General features: G+C 38.4%; 1 protein-coding gene across 5 annotated transcripts in view; it reads left to right on the top strand.

Annotated features, from left to right (window-relative positions):
- The window catches only part of VPS13D (vacuolar protein sorting 13 homolog D), a 415,828-nt gene that overhangs the window by 389,498 nt on the left and 6,427 nt on the right, over positions 1-19,903 (top strand). The window lies entirely within an intron of this gene.

Raw genomic sequence — 19,903 nt, 5'->3', positions numbered from 1 at the left:
GTAACTGCCTCGGCCCTTTCTGCCCTGGCTCTCCATTGGTGGAAATCTTGAACTTTCCATAGGTCTCCTCAGTCAGTAAAATCTGCCTGTGTGTTAGAGTGGCAACAATTAAACATACCAACATTTGTACAGCACTTTCCTGTTTACTTTATAAGCCTTTTTTGTCAAGGGTTAAATTAGATAATAAATGATTGCATATTGTTCTTTTGATTCTTGTTCCCTGGTTTGAGTTGAACCACTTTTTTGGTCCTTAGAAGTTTCTTTTTCTCAATAAAAGAGCCTGGGCCAAAAATATATCCAGGAGACTGCCATGAAACATTAGAGGGCTCCTGCTGAGAAACTGAGCCCAGGGAAACAAGGAACCAAGGGTAATCTTAAAATGAGAAGGGGAATGAAATTGTTAAAATCAGAGCCATGTAGCCTTTGGAATTCACAAGAAAGATGATGAGATGCTGGGGCTCAATAGGCTTAGATGGTCAAGAACTGAAGCCACCACACTCCCACCCCAAATGGGGAACTGGGAAGGGGTGAATCTTTCTAGCCAGCACTAGAAAGCATGTGATGTGTTTTCAGTGGCTTAAGGAAGGCTGGTCAGGAAGCCAAGAAGATGTTTCTCTGCAGTACCTTTTGTCAGTCTGAGCTTTCATGGTGACGTGGACATAAGAATCATTGTTGCTCAGCAGAACAAGGGTTTTCAGGAAAAGTCAGCAACACCAAATGGTACCTCTGACTTTTATCCTAGGGTTGTGATTAAAAACACATTTAAAGATCTAATTATTTGCATATTTTCCTTCAGAGTTAACCCCATAAAAGGGGCTTTAATACCTTGCTCTACTGTTCTAACTAAATGTTTCCACATTTTTTCCAGTTAGCCTCGCAGTTTCACTTCTGGAAAATATTGTGTAATTACTTCCCGATGTAGTTAAACCCCCACAAAGTCCTCAGTGCCACAGTTAATTCAACTTTGTTCTCTCAGGTTGAGTTTCATTTAATTTTTTCATTGTCTTTAATTAATTAGTATAAGAAGATAAAGAGTTCCTAACATAGGATTTTAAGGACAGACCAAACTAAAAAACCTTCAATTGCAAATTAATTTAAAAACATTTCTCTCTAACATTTTGAAATAATAACTACTATTTCCCATTCTTCTCAAATTTATTTTTTAAATGAAAGGCTTATGCATTTATATAAGGACTAACTATGAATGGTATTTACCATTGTTTTAACATTAATTGTGCTTTCCAATCAATGACTAAACTAGGCAATCTGATCATTTTCATTGGACTGTGTCCCTGTCTCTTAGTCTTTTCTATTTTCCATCAGACAGATCAGAGGATATATCTAAGTTGCAAGCAGGTAATACTACAAATTTTTAAACAAAGGGGCCCTGGATGACTTATACTAACTGAACTTGTAAGCTTCTAACCAGCTATTTGGAATGAATGGTGGTAATAATAGCTTTTATATAGTGTTTTAAGGTAGTTAAAAGCTTTTTACAAATATTATCTTACTTGATCCTCACAAAAGTCCTGGGAGACAAATACTATTTTTATCCACATTTACAGATGAGGTAACTGAGGAAGACAGAGGTTAAGCAACTTGTTACATATAAAGGTAGCTAGGTAGAATAGTGAGTAGAGCTCTGGGCTTGGAGTCAGGAAGATCTAAATTCTCATGTGACACTTAATTCACATGTGACATTTAATAGTTTTGTGACCCTGGGCAGGTCACTTGACCTTTGTCTGCCTCAATTCCCTCATCTGTAAAATAAGGATAATAACCCCCGCTTCCCAAGGAGATTATAAAGATCAAATGAGAAAATATTTGTAAAACACTTTGCAGCCCTTAAAGCATAATATAAATACTAGCTATCTTTATTATTATTGTCCCTAAACTCAGTTCTTTCTGACTCCAGGTTCGGTGCTCTCTCCACTGCACCACATGGCTGTCTCTGATCCAACATCCTTTGCTTTGGTGCCTCTTTTTGTAGGGGGCATTTTTTCAAAGTAGAACTATTTTCATGTTGAAGCAATATTTTTATATGTTACCCACACTGGCATATAATCTAAATTATTTGTAATTTCTCAAGGCTAGGAAGAAATAGATTCCAGTCCTACCCCTGACCTATCCTGACTGGGTGACCCCAACTTCTCTATGACCTAGGAAGCTCTCTAAGACTTACACTACAGAGGAAGTGTCAGGCTGCATTAGTAAAGGGAATTTTCTTACCCAAGAGTTTGTTTCTTAAACCAGTAAAATCCCAGGCCCAGTCCTAACCCTCTTCCTAGCCTCCAGTATAAGGGCTTAAACTCTTAGTGTTTCAAAGGTTTGACTCTTTGTGGGGAGTATGGGAGAAACCCATACCTCTTGCTCAGAGAACCAGAAATTAAGCATCTCTGAATTTGCATCTCTTGAGTATGAACTCTTTGTGGGTAAATTAGATGGAGGAGTGAAGAGTGAAGCTTTGTGAGATAGATGCTCCTTGAATAAAAAGCTTTCATTTTTAAGAGTTATAAGAAGTCAAGTTTTTGATAAATTGTTGTCTCACTGCATCTATCTGCATATAGGTTAAATCAAAAGTGAGAATTTCTTCATTTTTACTTATACACATCTGCTAGCCTGCCAGGGTTTGGCATGTGATGCTGAATTCTGTGAGGACCTATTAGATTATTTAGCTGTCATTAAAAAAATAAACAAACTATACTCTGCCTCTGTCAGGAAATTTCTGTTTTCTATAATGATCTGTATTATTAGTAAAAGGTAAAAACTATGCTCCCCAGGACAACAAAAGGACAGATTAGAAGGGAAGGATTGTATGTTCATAATTCTTTGTAGATCCCTTTGGTCCTCTTTGGGGGAAAAACTAACTTGGATTCAGGGTTCAAATATGATTTCTGGTTGGTTAATAGTAAGGGCCCTTATTTTCCCATCTATATCTAGAATATTCTGACCATGGGTTGGGGTAATATGAATATAAGGGGGAGAAGTCCTCTACGTGGGAAAGAAAATTCAGTCCAGTGAGTATTTACTAAATGCCTACTAATGCAAGGCCTTCTGAGGTGTCCTGAAGGTTAAAAAAAAATGGGGGTGGTAGGAGTTCCTACCCTAATGAAGGATACAACATTTAGCAGATGAGTAGATATAAGATCATTTTGAGATAGGAGGATGATATGGCTCTTTCCCCTATAGGATTAGCAAATGAAAAGCATTCCCTAAAGGCCATAATCCTTTGAGAGACCATTGTTGTGCAACTGAGTTAGGAGGCAGGGTATTGGGACTATTGGTGGTCTATTATTATACAATTAAAAATAATGCTATACTAGTTTCTAAATATAAATTCTGTTTATTTTATTATATATACTCATCAATATCTCAATCATGAAAAAATTTTTTTTTTTAATTTTGGTTCAGCCCATGGGCACTGAGAGACCTTAATATAGCCAAACTGCATTTCCCCCATCACCTTTTCCTGTAGGAAAGCATGACTTAAAGGTAGAATAGAAAAGAACAATTGACTTGGAGTTCAGAGGCCTAGGTTCAAATGCTCACTGTACAGAACTTCAGTTTCCTCTTTTGTAAAATGAGTTCAATTATGTCTATTGAAAAAAAGTCTTTTGAAAACCTTAAAGTATTCTAGAAGTGAGAATTATAGTCATGATTTGTTTTCCCCCAAAGAGTGTAACAGCTGTAGCAGTACATGTAGAAATATATGCACATTTGCATACACACATTATATGTAAAATAGGGACCTTAGAGAAAGAAATAACTGCCTCTTCCATGACCCCAGGATGTGAATAGAGTATTGGACTGATTGGATTTGGTTCTCTATTTTCAATGAAGGGCAAAGCTCATCCAGATGCTTTGTATTTCTGGCCAAATTTTTTCAATTTTCCTCACTCCAAGTTAATAATAGATCAAAGATGGCAAAGATTCACTATCCAGGCTGTGTCTGGGAGCACATTTGTGTCTTCCTTTTGTGCTTCATGGGAGATTAGACAAGTGGCTAGCACTGGATTATCATCTTGGGGGCAGTCACACCTTTAGCACTGTTTACCTCTTCCAAAAAAATTGGTGTGAAAACCTGTGGTGTCTAGACATGGGCAATAAAATGTGTGGTTGCAGCATTAGCACCTGCAGCTAATGAGGAACTCATTGGCATCAGAGTGGCTCTTTTAAAGTAAAGGTATTAGGGAGATCAAGGCTCTCAGGGTGGGAATCAGCAAAGAAAAGGATATGCTGAATTCCAGGCTGTGGAAAAGGAAAGAAAGGCAAAATGAAGGAACTGACTGGTAAAGCCAGCCTAATGTGATGGCCCAAAGGGTCCACATTTCAAAAGTTTTGTTTGTCAGAGATTCATCATGTACAGCTAAACTGGCTAGCACCAGAAGACCTGGTTTCCAATCTTGACTCTGACAGTGATTGAGCTTTGTGACTCTTGGCAAGTCATTTCCACCTCTCTAGGCTCTGTTTCCTGCTCTGTAATATAAGGGTGATAGTACTATATCATGCTCTCTACCTGACAGGATTTTGGGGGTGAAACTATTTTGTAAACTATATAGAAATTGAGTTATTACCCCCTTGGGTAGGTTTACAAAAGAAGAACAAAATTAATTTCGAAGTTAGTTTTAATTGCTTCATGGATACCAGTGCCCACCAAATATAAAGTTCTGGTCACTTCACTATTTTAGGGAATCCTTAGCTTGAAAATTGGGGGAGTGGTAAAAGGAGAGCAGGAATGGGCAGAGGGGGAACTGCTAGAAGACCCTCAACCTCCTTGAAAATTTCTATTCAGAAAGGGATAGCATTGCCATGCATCTAGTGGTGTCAGGACAGTATGAGCATCCATTGACATCAGGGGTTCCAGGTTGAACCTGTAATGCAGTGATGGGGAACCTTTTGGAACTTTTTAGGGACTCCATGCCATGCCCCATCCCCTGACTGCAGATGTTACATTAGGATACCAGTATGTACAATTAGAGGACTATTATCTTCATTCCCTTCCTGGAGGTGACAGACTGCTTTGGTTGAACTGTTGCCCTCCAGCACCATCTATAACTTGTAATAAAACCTCTCTGGGATACTTTATTGATTTCTACAATCCACTATAATGTTAGAGAAACTGAGGTGGAAAAGACAGACTTTACATCTGCTCACCTGCTTTGCTGGGAGAATAGACTTAATTGGCTGAGGACAAATTAAACAATGCACATTTCTATTGAGTGAAGAACTGACTAGGCTTGTCTGCATCATCCAGAGAACCAGAGTTTTAGTTTGGACTCTGATTTGTTATAAGCATAGATTGAATGGTGATTAAATAAAACAAAATCCTGATTCAGAGGGTTGGCTAGGATGTTCTGAATTGTCCAGAGAGACAACCTGAGGAGATTTGTAGTTCTTTGGATTAAGGAGCCCTCTTGATCCTACTATATTGAAATGTCACTGCTTCATCAGCTCAGGAGCAGAAAAGAAACACATCTTCCCATTAGGAAAGCACTGAATAAAAGAAGGGAACAATTTAGCAGAAGGGGAAAAAAAAACTGGAGTGCATGTGAATTTTCTGGAAGCCTCAGGCATTTGGTAGGCCTTTGAGACAAGGAGAGGCTAGGGATTTTCTTGCATACCCAACTGTCTGAAGGACTTGCTTGGAGGGATTAAGATAAAAAAGAGAGAAGAGAAGGAACTACTTATTCCAAAGTCTTCAACCTGCTTTCAGGAATAGGTATCCCCCTATTTTTTTATTTTTTGCCACCTGTTTCTGGGGGGATAAAGGGTTTAATTCAAGAGATAGGAATCCATGTATTCTGCCCTTCTAGTTTTACAGTGGTGGGGGTGGATAGAATGGCTTGATGGGGCCCCTCCCATGAAGGTGTTAGTTGGTTAGATCCCTATTCTGTCTGGGTGTGTGATTTTTTTCTCTCTATCCTCCTTTGAAGGATTAGGGAAGATCTGATTAGCACATTCCCTCAGGGCTTGGTGAATGGGGCTCAGCCCCAGATTTGCTCAGGGAGTTATTTTAATTAGGGTCAGTTCAGTCAGGAGAGCTTGGACCCAATCAATTCTTTGTTCATAAAAGCAGAACTGTTTACCTGTTCTTTGAAGGAAAAGCTGCTATTCAAACAGTAAGGGTCCACAAAGACTAAAAAGACTTTGTACCTTTTTCAGGATGATAGGTGAGGGAGTGGCCCCTGCTCTCCTGGGTGGGGAAGGGGGGACACAGCCCTCCAACAGTGGAGAGAGGCTAGAATGTCTCACCCCCTCCATTTGGGAGCAGGACCAGCCTTCCAGTCAACCAAGCCAGAAATCTGTGTGTGCCCACAGATGGACCTCTGCTTGCCATCTTTGGCATGAGTGCCATAGGTTTGCCATCACGGCTCTAGGGAGTTGAAGAAGACTATGAGGGCAGAACCTCTATGATCATGCTTACTTCCTCTCCCTGGTCTACCTTTTATTTATTTATTTTACCTTAAGGTTCTGTCTCTGCCTACTTTACTGTGGTTGTGAAACTGAAAATCTCACAAGAAACCTGGGAATACAACCAGTGATAAAGGGGTACCTTTTGTAAAGGACCACAAAACATTAGCATCAGCATGCTTTCTGGCTCTAAAAGGTGTATCTGGAAACTCAGAATAGGAGGTTACTTTTTTTTACCTTAATTTGCATGCTGCTTTTCCTTTTTCAAATATATTTCATATTTAGAAGTTTCATTTATTTTGACTACTCCAAGAACCCTGTGAGGTAAGCTGGTAGTTGTTAAATTCATCAGATAGATGGGCCCATAAGAGTTATGTGACTTAGGGAAGGTTATTCTTGGTGACTTAGCAGCAGAGCCTGGACTACATCCCAGAATCTCCTGACCCTTAGCCCTGTACTCCTTCCATCATGACCCAACTCAGATACATTTAAGTGCAGAAGAGGCCCTGGGTAGGACTAAAGACCTGTAGCCAGCTTTGGGCAGAAGGAGAGGAACAGAGACTTTTTGGGAAAAAGTCTATTTTAAAACCTATAAAAGTATTTCTCTGTGTACGGAAGGAGCACAATTAATTTCAACATCCCCAACCATGGGTGTTAAGAGGAACTGCCCTTATTGAAAGGCCTCAGCCCCTTGTAAAGTTCATGTGTCAGCTGTTGGTGGTGCCAGATCAGCAGGAGAAAACTCCCTGTTCTGAAAGAAAAAAAAATCAAATCTCATAAACCATTGGACTTTCCCCCCTGCATTGAACAGATGGCTTCTTTCCTTGCTAATGCTTCCTTCCTTCTACTGGCCTGCCTCCCTCAGTCTAGAGACCAGTGATCATGATGTCCAGCTTTGTCCATGCCTTTGGAAAGGGCTTCCTCATAGTCTCTTTTGCCATCTTACTTACCTTTGATATGCTTGATATCTGCTGGCAATATCCCATATTCTAGCTAGCAATTCAACAAATTCAGGCAAGGTCAGGTTCAAATCCTAGCTGACTCTGTTGTAGATCCTCTAGTCTCTGTGAACATAATGCTTTTCTAATGGTTACTGAATTCTCTTCTCTATTCCAACCCCCTCCCCTTCCTGTTCCTGAATGTAAAATTTTAACTTGGGTGGAAAAAGTTATTTCAGATTCTATTCAACTTGATTAAACTGGAGCATCTCTCCCTTGAGACTTTCAGAGCCTGGGACATGATAAATTCCACAGAAGTGGGCCTGGCCACTTAAAGCCACTGGGAATTTCTATTTTAGGCTTAAAGTGTTGGAACTCTATGAACCTACATACTGTTGCCAACTATTTAGAAATGGAAAATCATTCCTAGCTTTCATCATTGGGTGCCTACTATAGAACTCATAATTGGAGTGAGATATAGCTTTGCTAAGAATTCTTGGGGCACCCAGCCCTACAGGATGAGCTATGACGATTGAAAAGTATAAGATACCTGCCCCTCAAAGAGCTTTCAGTCTAGCTAAGGAAACAGGACTGGTGCACATGAAACAATTTTTAAAAATTGCATAATATGGTAAAAGGAACAATGGACCGAAGGCCAGGAAATTTGGGTTCTAAACCTGACTGTGCCACCTGCTATGGGACATTGGGCAAGTCACTTTTGAAGCCTGTCTGGGGAAATTTCTTTACATATCAAATGAGATTGGAGCAGGTGATGTCTAGTATAGAGCCATTCTAACTCTGAAATTCTGCTGCTTCTGTTTTTTAAGAGCCTGATAGGAGAACTACAGTATCAAGATAAAGAGTTTGTCTGATTCTTTTTTCAAGATTCCTTTACATTATTTATTATTACTCTTTACTAAAATAGGATGTCTTTGCTTTGGATGGTATAGTTATTTCTTTGTTATTTACATTACACTTTATTAAAGCTTATATTTTTATCCTAAACTTAAATATCTCAAAAGTATTTCCATACACATAGCAGAACCTAGAAAGGATTTATATAAAACTATAAATCTCCATTTCACACTGCTTGCTTTTCAAAATCTGAATTATTTTCAAAACTGTCCTGATGATCTGCTTCCTTCTGTCCTTTTTAATGTATATGACCCTCTTTTTTGGCATCAGTATTGTTCTTTTCCTCACTGTTCCCCTGGCCTCCATTAACCAAGAGAAAAAAGAAAGGAAAATGCTTGTTTTATTTAGGAAAAAGGAAAAAAAAAAGACCTGGCCCAGAATGATTGTCTGCACCATGTGTCTATCCACTCTCAGAGAGTAGGCAGCGATCATAGGTCTTCTAGAGAGATATGGTTAGTCATCACCTGGATCAAGGTTCTTTGGTCCTATGATGTTATTTTTCATTACTGAGCTGTTGTCCTTGTGTAAAAGGTTTTCCAGGCCCTAAGCACCCCACTCTGCATCCGTTTCTGCTACCAAGGTTCTCTGCCAGTGTCCCTGGCATCATGTCTGAACAGTGTTCATTCCATTTCCTTCATCTACCATAATTGGTACAGCCACTTCTCAGTGGGCTAAGAGGCCATCTAAGGAACATCTAGGAGTCTCATTCCTGGTTTTTTTTTCTCTTCCTTTTAATTCTTCTTCAGGATCAGGAAGTTTGTTTTGCTTCTGATTCTTTACCCTTCCCCCATTTATCTGTATTATCCTCCATCTTGACCGTCTTTCTCCCTAACCCCACTGTTTCCCTTGAATTTAATGTATTTCTACATCAGAGTGTGAATGTATGTGTGCCTGCATGTGTCTATGTGTGTGTGTGTGTGTGTGTGAGTGACTCCTATTTGTCTGTTACAGATAAGATTGTGATTCCTTCAATGCCCTTCTTCTCATTTTGCTTGTCTGTGCTTCCTTATAAACTTTCTTCCCTTCTCTTCTGTGCATTTAAAAAAAAAAATCTCAATGATTCTCTTTTTTTCTTGGTGTCATTGTTGCTAACCCACTCCAACCCTCCTTTCCAATCCCCACCTTAATTAGAAAGGAAAAAATGACTCATAACTCTTGTAATTTGTAACAAATTAGCACAGTTGAGCAAAATGAACCCACAAAGTAGCAGTGTCCACTAGTGTATTGGAGACAGGATATACCACTGCTTTGATCAGTCTTAAAGTCTTTACAACACTGTTATTATTTAAATTGTTCTCCTAGATTCTTTTCACTTCCACTTGGTTTCAGGTCATGGTCCTTAGGGTTCTCTGAAATTGTCCCTTGTCATTTCTTATAGTACAGTAATATTCCATTACATTTATATTCCATTGCATTTATATTCCTGTTTGTTCAGCCTTTTTCCAGTTGTCTAAGAGATCAATTTAAAGCTCCCTCTTAGAGTCTAGTTCTTTTATCTCTTCCCCCTCTTTTAATGTTCCCCTTTAGGATTAAGATTTCTTTGAGTTTGAGGTATTTACACCAAATCGTATATGTGCTTCACTATCCTTTGTCCATTTCAAATGATTGAAGTTCATATATATGATAACCATTCCTTCAACCTTTTCCTCCATGTTTATGTACTCCTCTCACACACCCCAATGATATCTAACCAGTTTCCTTCTCTTCCTCATTTTTGTATATGTGTTCTGTTTTTACTATTCCCTAAAACCCTTATATCAGAGCCAATCTACCTCCAACACTCCATTTTTTCTTATTTAACCACTTGTTTCTGCTCCCACTATCGTGATGTTAGTATTTCATCATCCCTAGCATCTATAGTTGCTCAAATTTTATCTTTTCTAAATTCCTCTGGACTCTTGGGTTTGTATTTCAGAATCTCTGCTCAGATCTAACTTTTTTTATCAGAACTTGAAATTTCCTTAAAGATCTGTTTTTCCCCAGTAAGATTTTTTTCATCTTTGCAAGATAAGTTATTCTTGGTTATAAGTCTGTGTCTTTTGCCTGTTTGAATATTCTATTCCAAGATTATTTATAGTAGCAGCTCCTGGGTCTTACATGATTCTCACTGTGGTTCCTTGGGCACTTTAATACCTTCTTTCTGGAGGTTTGCAGTCCTTTCTTTTTGATATGGGAGCTTTGAGTGTTAGCTATGACATTTCTTGAGACTTTTCCTTTTGGGTTTCTTTTCAGTGAGTTCTTTCTGTTTTCACTGGGCCCTCTAGTTCTACTACCTTTCAATACTTTTCATTTATAATTTCTTGAAATTTATTATCTAGAATTTTTTAAAAATAGTTTTAAATTTTTTTTTCAAATATTTCTTGCTCTTCCATGAAATCAATGATTTCTGTTTGGTCTATTCTATTTTTTTTTTCAACTCTTATCTTCCATCTTGGAGTCAATACTGTGTATTGGTTCCAAAGCAAAAGAATGGTAAGGGCTAGTGTGGACTTGGAAATTACTAGGCAATGGGGGTTAAGTGACTTGCCCAGGGTCACATAGCTAGGAAGTGTCTGAGGCCAGATTTGAGCCTAAGACCTCCCATCTCTAGGCTTGGTTCTCAATTTACTAAGCTACCCAGCTGCCCCTGTCTATTCTATTTTTCAAGAATTCCCTTCTAAGCCGTTAAGTTTCCTTCCAATTCTTTCCACAATAAGTTTAATTTCTTTTTTAAAAATCTCTCTTCTAGGTATTCATGTAGTCCTTGTAGAAAAATCCATATTTTCCTTTGAGTTTCTATTTAACGTAGTTATGGAGTTAGATTTTCAATAATTTTTTATACTTATTGGCATATTATTTAATCATCGCTCCAGCTTTAGTTCCTAAATTAGGACTTTTTGGCGGGGCCAGGTTCAATTGCAGCTGTACTTTGGGGTAGAGTAATCAGGATAGTCAGTCCTGCTTCCTTTCACCAGCTGTTCTTGCCCTAACCCACCCACCCCTTCTGGTTTTTTGGCCCCTCAAATTATTTGAAGTTAAGTGTGCTTCAGGGGTCCTGGTCTGTTCTGATTTTACCCTTGGGGCACCATGCTGGTCTTGATATACTGGCATGTCTCCCCCCCCCCCCCCCCCAAGTTTCTCAAGAGACTTCATTCTTCTTGCTGACTCTGGACCTATATGCAGCCTTGCAATCCACATGTGTCCTTTAATTCTGAAGGCATTTACTTTGCTTTGGGGCACCTCTTGCTATGGCCTTCTGGCTGATTCGTGCAGATCTGGAGTAGAAAATATTTAAATCTAGATTCTTAAAAGGTTTCTTGTGCATTATTTGAGCTCATGTCATCTTCATGGCTTTGTTCACGTAGATATATGGAGACTGGGTAGCCTGCCTCTGTTCAAGCAACCATCTTGGCTTTGACTTTGATTTAATAGACAACTGGAAGCTATTATGACAGTTAGGGACCTCCAGCTTAGAGTCCAAGAAGTGACACTTGTAGTATCCTTTTACATTGGTGTGACACTGCATGCCATTCCATACCGCTGTATGAGCTTCCCAGCTGAACAGACATCATCCCTTCTGAGTTGATGTGGGAAACTAAGGCACAAGGAAATTTAATTAATAACAAGAGTCATGACTAGACCCTGTATATAGACTTAGTCTTTCTGTTATGATATTGAAATTCACATAGAATTCAACCTTGAAACTAGAGACAGAAAAAGAAGCATATAGAATCTAATGTTCCATTTCCTCTAATGCTGTTAGACCAGTGATGGTCCGTGAAGGACAGGCAATCTAAATGAATACCTTTCTTCCCAGGGCAGCAGAATCTTCACAAACTCCACAAGGAAAGGGTAGTTAAGCAGAGAAAGCCTGTCTCTTACCATGGTAAACTAAGAATTTATCATGGCAAAAAGGACAGCCAATGAGATGAAAAGGTCACAAATAAAGATTAAGTTAAAAAGGCTCTGACCTGCCAGTCCTTAAGTGGAGTTTATAAACATGAGAAGATTTTGTGTCTTTGAAGAGAATAGGTGGAACCTTTGGTATTTTAGAAATCTCAGACTTTGCTGGTATGATGATTTGTTTTTCTAAATGAGATAGTTTATGCAAAAAGGAATTTCTTTGCCTTTTTTTCTTATATAATAGATTCCATAGGCCTAATAAGTCAGACATATGGATAGAAGACCTGTAGGATGAAAGGAAAGGGGGAAAAATGAATATTAGAACTGGGAGAGAGGAGAGAAGGATGATTAAAATGAAAAATTCAAAAAAATAAAAAAGAATTTCTGTCACATATATATTTACTTAATTTTAAAATGTAATACTATGCTTTATTGGACTTTTATTTACTTGCTTAAACATTTCCCAATTGCATTTTAATCTGGTTTGAGCTACATTCAGGGGTGCCATAGACATCTTAAACTCAATATAGCCAAAACTAAATTTTTATCTTTTGTCTCAAACTCTGTCCCTTTTAAACATTCCTATTACTATTGAGAGCATCATATCACTATTCTCCCAGTCCCCAGGCTCACAGTCATTTCTACCCTCCCCCATCCAAGCTGTTGTCTAGGTCTGTCAATTTCAGTACACTCCTTCTCTCCTCTGACTGTGACACCACCCCTGTGCCAGACCCTCATCACCTCACATCTGGATTATTGCAATAATTGGCTGGTGGATCTGCCTGCCTTAGTTTTCTTCCCACACCTGTCCATTCTCCATTCAGCCATCAAAAATGATTTTCCTAAATCACAGGTACAATCATATCACCTCCCTTTCCTCATTATTCTACAGTGGCTCACTGTGATCTCCAGGACTGAATACAAAAATCTTATCTTTACTATTCATAACCGAGGGCCCTTCTCCCCCCACACACACCCTCTCAATAAATTCCATCAGTCTTTCTATGACCTTGGCATTCAATACCTTCCTTTCCAATCTTCCTTCTCCTTCTTAACCTACTGCTCTGTAATCCACTAACACTGCCCTACATGTTCCTCCTGGCAGAAGACCCTCCATATCTTGTTTGGGTTCCATTTCCCTGACTATCCTCCATGTCCGGAATGTTCTCCCTGTTTAATTGTGCCTCCTGGTTTCCCTGACTTACTTCAGAACTCAGTTGAAATTCCACATTCAGCAAGAGAGCTGAACCTTTCCTGGTTCTCCCTTCTAGTCTTCCCTTTAACTTAGAGCTTTTTCCTATGGAGTGTATGTGTGTGTGTGCGTGCGTGCGTGTGTGCGTGACAGAGAGAGAGAGAGAGAGAGAGAGAGAGAGAGAGAGAGAGAGAGAGAGAGAGAGAGCATGCGCAAGTCATTTCCTCCATTAGAGTTAGCTCCCTGAGGATTTCCTGGTAACCATAGTGGCAGTCTAGACACAGGACACTTCCTCTCTTTAGACCCACCAATATAGACTACCTCAAAAGACCCAAAAAAATTTTCATAAGAACAAAGGAACTCTACAGTAGGGTGCAGCATTGAAGGTACATGGGATTTGGGCATTTCCACACTATAAGGGGGTGAAAAAGCTCCCACCCAAACGTGAGCTGATCTACCCTCCCCCACCCCACCTACAAAGCCAGAGTCGGAGCCAGCATGTGCCAGAATCAGCAAGTGAGTGAGGGGAACCTCTGGAGTGTGCACTGAGAGCAGTTACACCTGAAACCCCAGCGGGCAAGTGGGGAAGTGCAGACCTTGGGTACTCAGAGCCAGTGCGCGCCAGAATCAGCAAGTGAGCGAGGGGCACCTCTAGGTCTCGGGAGCTGACTAAGACCACCAAGGACCTACCCCCTGAGAGCAGTTACACCCGAAACCCCAGCGGGTGGGGGAGTGTAGACTGTGGGAGCCCCCAGGAAGGTAGCGCAGCTGCAGAGATTCAAGAGCTTGCCTCAGGCAAAATCCTTGCTCCTTAACTCCATACACAGAGAACCAGCCCAGTTCACTCAGATTTCTGACTAAAAAGGGAAGGTAAATCTTCCACAGTGATGGATAATTGCACACAGGAGCCCCAAACTCCTTCCAAAAAAAGCAAAAAAAAGGGCAGTGACTCTCGAAAATTTTTACAGAGGAAAAATCCAGGCTACAGAGGATATATAGGAGGAAATTCAAACAAAAACAAAACCTTCTTAAAAAATGGAAATTGTCCACAAGCTCTGGAAGAATTTAAAGTGGAGCTTATCAAAAAGATGGAAGCCTTCTGGCAAGATAACTGGGAAATGGTTCAAAAAGAAAATTAAAAAATTATAGCAGAAAACCAAAAAATTATAGCTGAAAATCAAAAGGTTAAAACAGAAAACCAGGCCTTAAGGACCAGAATTGAGCAACGGTAAACCAATGATCTTGCAAAACAGCAAGAATTAATAAAGCAAAGTCAAAAGACTGACAAAATACAAGAAAACATAAAATATCTCACTGACAAGGTGACAGATCGGGGGGAAAATAGGGAGAAGAGACAATTTGAGAATCACTGGTCTATCTGAAAAGCCAGAAATAAACAGAAATCTTGACATCATAGACATCATACTACAAGAAATCATCCAAGAAAACTGCCCTGATGTTCCTGAACAAGGGGGAAAAATAGACATTGAAAGAGTTCATAGAATACCCTCTATACTAAATCTCCAGAAGACAACTCCCAGGAATGTAATTGCCAAATTCCAGAGCTCTCAAGCTAAGGAGAAAATTCTACAAGAAGACAAAAAGAGACAATTCAGATACCAAGGAGCACCAATCAGGATCACACAAGACCTGGCAGCTCCACACTAAAGGATCGCAAGGCCTGGAACATGATATTTAGAAAGGCAAGGGAACTGGGTCTTCAACCAAGAATCACCTATCCATCAAAACTGACTATATACTTCCAGGAGAAAGTATGGGTATTCAACAAAATAGAAGATTTCCAAGTATTTGTAAATAAAAGATCAGAACTAAGTGGAAAATTTGATATCCAAACACAAAGATCAAGAGAAACATGAAAAGGTAAATAACAAAAAGAGGGGAAAGGAGAAAAATGTTTGTTTGTTTTTTGTAATCAAACTCTCTTCTTTAAGGGCTACAATTAGATCAAATTATATGTATTAATATATGAGGAAAATGTTATTTGTAACTCTCAAAAACTGTATTATAATAGTAATTAGGAGAATCATTCATAGGAAAAGATTGGGGCATTAAGGACTATAAGATGATTTGCAAAAAAAAGAAAAAAGGGTGGGGGGGAATCAAAAAGGGTACCAAGAGATACTTGAAGCAATAAAATAAATAGAATAATCTTTTTCACACAAAGATACACTTGGGAAGGGGAGGGGAAGAATACTCTTATAAGGAGAGGAAGAGAGTGCTAATAGATAATACTTAAACCTTATTCTCAGTGAAATCAACTCTGAGAGGGAAGAGCATCTAGATCCATTGGGATCTTGAATTTTATCTTATCCTACAGGGTAAGGGAGAAGGTAAAACAAAGGGGAGTGGGGGGGGGAGGGAGTACAAAAAGGGAGGGAAGGAGAGGGGGGAGGGAACTTAACAGACCGTAAAAACAACCAAGAAGGGAACAAAAAGGGAGGGTCCAGAAAGGGAAGCATATCAAGGGGAGGGGATTAGGGGGATTGATTAAAAGTAAACCACTTGTTTAAAAGGATATAGCAAAAGAAGAAAGGACAAAAACTAGGAGAAGATATCAAAGTGCTAGGGAATTCACAAGTTACAATCATAACTTTGAACATGAATGGGATGCACTCACCCATAAAACGTAGACAAATAGCAGAATGGATTAGAATCCAAAACCCTACCATATGTTGTCTACAAGAACACACATGAGGTGGGTAGATACTCACAAGGTCAGAATTAAAGGTTGGAGCAAGACCTATTGGGCCTCAACTGATAGAAAGAAGGCAGGAGTTGTAATCATGATATCTGACAAAGCCAAAATAAAAATAAACCCAATTAAAAGGGATAGGGAAAGTAAATACATCCTAATAAAAGGGAATATAGACAATGAGGAAATATCACTAATCAACATGTATGCACCAAATGGTATAGTACCCAAATTTCTAATGGAAAAACTAGTAGAATTGAAGGAAGAAATAGATAGTAAAATTATACTTGTGGGAGACCTGAACCTACCACTATCAAATTTAGATAAATCAAATAAAAAAATAAATAAGAAAGAGGTAAAAGATGTGAATGAAATCTTAGAAAAATTAGAGTTAATATATGGAGAAAAATAAATCACAACAAAAAGGAATACACCTTCTTTTCAGCAGCACATGGTACATTCACAAAGATTGACCATATACTGGGTCATAAAAACATGGCATACAAATGCAAAAAAGCAGAAAGAATAAATGCAACCTTTTCAGATCATAAGGCAATAAAAATAATGATCAATAAGGGTACATGGAGAGCCAAATCAAAAATTAATTGAAAATTAAACTATAGGATTCTCCGAAATTGGTTAGTTAGAGAACAAATCATAGAAACAATAATTTCATTGAAGAAAATGGCAATGATGAGACATCCTTTCAAGCTCTATGGGATGCAGCCAAAGCAGTACTTGGGAAAATTTATATCCTTGTGTTCATATATTAAATTAGGGAGGACAGAGGTCAGTGATTTGGACATACAAATCAAAAAACTTGAAAGTGAACAAATTAAAAATCCCTAGAAGAAAACCAAATTAGAGATCCTAGAAATTAATAAAATCAAAAGTAATAGAACTATTGAACTAATAAATAAGACTAGAAGCTGGTATTTTGAAAAAACAAACAAAATAGACAAAGGTCAATCTAATTTTAAAAAAAGGAAAGAAGAAAATCAAATTAACAGTATCATAGATGAAAAGGGAGAACTCCCCTCCAATGAAGAGGAAATTAAGGCAATCATTAAAAAATATTTTGCCCAATTATATGGCAATAAACATGCCAATCTAGGTGATATGGATGAATATTTACAAAAATATAAATTGATTAGATTAACAGAAGAAGAAATAGAATTCTTAAATCATCCCATATCAGAAAAAGAAATTGAACAGGCCATCAAAAAACTCACTAAGAAAAAATCCCCAGGGCCTGATGGATTCACCAGTGAATTCTATCAAACATTCAAAGAACAGCTAATTCCAATACTATACAAACTATTTGACATAATAACGAACGAGGGAGTTCTACCAAATTCCTTTTATGATACAAATATGGTACTTATTCCAAAGCCAGGCAGGTCAAAAACGGAGAAAGAAAACTACAGACCAATCTCCTTAATGAACATAGATGCAAAAATCTTAAATAGGATACTAGCAAAGACTCCAGCAAGTCATCACAAGGCTTATTCACTATGATCAGGTGGGATTTATACCAGGAATTCAAGGATGGTTCAATATCAGGAAAATCATCCACATAATTGACCATATCAACAAGCAAACCAACAAAAATCACATGATTATCTCAATAGACGTAGAAAAAACCTTTGACAAGATACAACACTCATTCCTATTAAAAACAGTAGAAAGTATAGGAATAGAAGGGTCTTTCCTAAAAATAATAAACAGTATATATCTAAAACCATCAGCCAACATCATCTGCAATGGGGATAAACTAGATGCATTCCCAATAAGATCAGGAGTGAAACAAGGATGCCCATTATGACCTTTATTATTTAACATTGTACTAGAAACACTAGCAGTAGCAATTAGAGAAGAAAAAGAAATTGAAGGTATTAAAATTGGCAATGAGGAGACCAAGCTATCACTCTTTGTGGATGATATGATGGTCTACTTAAAGAATCCTAGAGAATCAACTAAAAAACTAGTGGAAATAATCAACAACTTTAGCAAAGTTGCAGGATCCAAAATAAACCCATATAAGTCATCAGCATTTCTATTTATCTCCAACACATCTCAGTAGCAGGAATTAGAAAGAGAAATTCCATTCAAAATCACCCATGACAATATAAAATACTTAGGAATATATCTGCTGAGACAAACACAGGAACTATATGAATACAACTACAAAATACTTTCCACACAACTAAAACTAGATCTGAGCAATTGGAAAAACATTAACTGCTCATGGGTAGGATGAGCTAGCATAATAAAACTGACCATCCTACCCAAACTTATCTATTTATTTAGTGCCATATCCATTGAACTTCCAAAAACCTTTTTTTACTGAATTAGAAAAGGCTATAACAAAGTTCATTTGGAAGAACAAAAGATCAAGGATATCCAGGGAAATAATGAAAAAAGAAAATACAAAGGAAGGTGGCCTTGCACTACCAGATCTCAAACTATACTATAAAGCAGTGGTCATCAAAACAATTTGGTACTGGCTAAGACACAGAAAGGAAGATCAGTGGAATAGACTTGGGGTAAGTGTCCTCAGCAAGACAGTCTATGACAAGCCCAAAGATCCCAGGTTTTGGGACAAAAACCCACTGTTTGATAAAAACTGCTGGGGAAATTGGAAGACTGTGGGAGAGATTAGGCTTGGATCAACACCTCACACCCTACACCAAGATAAACTCAGAATGGTTGAATGACTTGAACATAAAGAAGAAAACTATAAGTAAATGATGTGAATACCAAATAGCATACATGTCAGACCTCTGGGAAGGGAAAATTTTTAAAACCAAACAAGACTTAGAAAGAGTCACAAAATGTAAAATAAATAATTTTGACTACATCAAATTAAAAAGTTTTTTGTGCAAACAAAACCAATGTAACCAAATCAGAAGGGAAATAAATTGGGAAACAATCTTCATAACAAAAACCTCTGACAAAGGTCTAATTATTCAAATTTACAAAGAGCTAAATTATACAAAAAAATCAAGCCATTCTCCAATTGACAAATGGGCAAGGGACATGAATAGGCAGTTTTCAGTTAAAGAAATCAAAACTATTAATAATCACATAAAAAAGTGTTCTAAATCTCTTATAATCAGAGAAATGCACATCAAAACAACTCTGAGGTACCAGATTGGCTAACATGACAGCAACAGAAAGTAATGAGTGCTGGAGGGGATGTGACAAAGTCGGGACATTAATGCATTGCTGGTGGAGTTGTGAATTGATCCAACCATTCTGGAGGGCAATTTGGAACTATGCCCAAAGGGCACTAAAAGACTGTCTGCCCTTTGACCCAGCCATAGCATTGCTGCGTTTGTACCCCAAAGAGATAATAAGGAAAAAGACTTGTACAAGAATATTCATAGCTGAGCTCTTTGTGGTGGGAAAAAATTGGAAAATGAGGGGATGCCCTTCAATTGGGGAATGGCTGAAGAAATTGTGGTATATGTTGGTGATGGGATACTATAGTGCTCAAAGGAATAACAAAGTGGAGGAATTCCATGGAGACTGGAACAACCTCCAGGAATTGATGCAGAGCAAAAGGAGCAGAGCCAGGAGAACATTGTACACAGAGACTGACACACTGTGGCACAATCGAATGTAATAGACTTCTCCATTAGTGGCAATGCAGTGATCCTGAACAACTTGGAGAGATCTTTGAGAAAGAAAACTATCCACATTCAGAGGAAAAACTGTGGGAATAAAAACACCAAAGAAAAAACAACTGCTTGACTGCATGGGCCGAGGGGGATACGATTGGGGATGTAGACTCTGAATGAACATACTAGTGCAAATACCAGCAATATGGAAGTGGATTCTGATCAAGGA

Source organism: Monodelphis domestica, chromosome 4 (genome assembly GCF_027887165.1).
Source record: "Monodelphis domestica isolate mMonDom1 chromosome 4, mMonDom1.pri, whole genome shotgun sequence".
Lineage (NCBI taxonomy): Eukaryota > Metazoa > Chordata > Mammalia > Didelphimorphia > Didelphidae > Monodelphis > Monodelphis domestica.
Note: the sequence above shows the minus strand (reverse complement) of the source record. Positions and strands in the feature narration are given on the sequence as shown.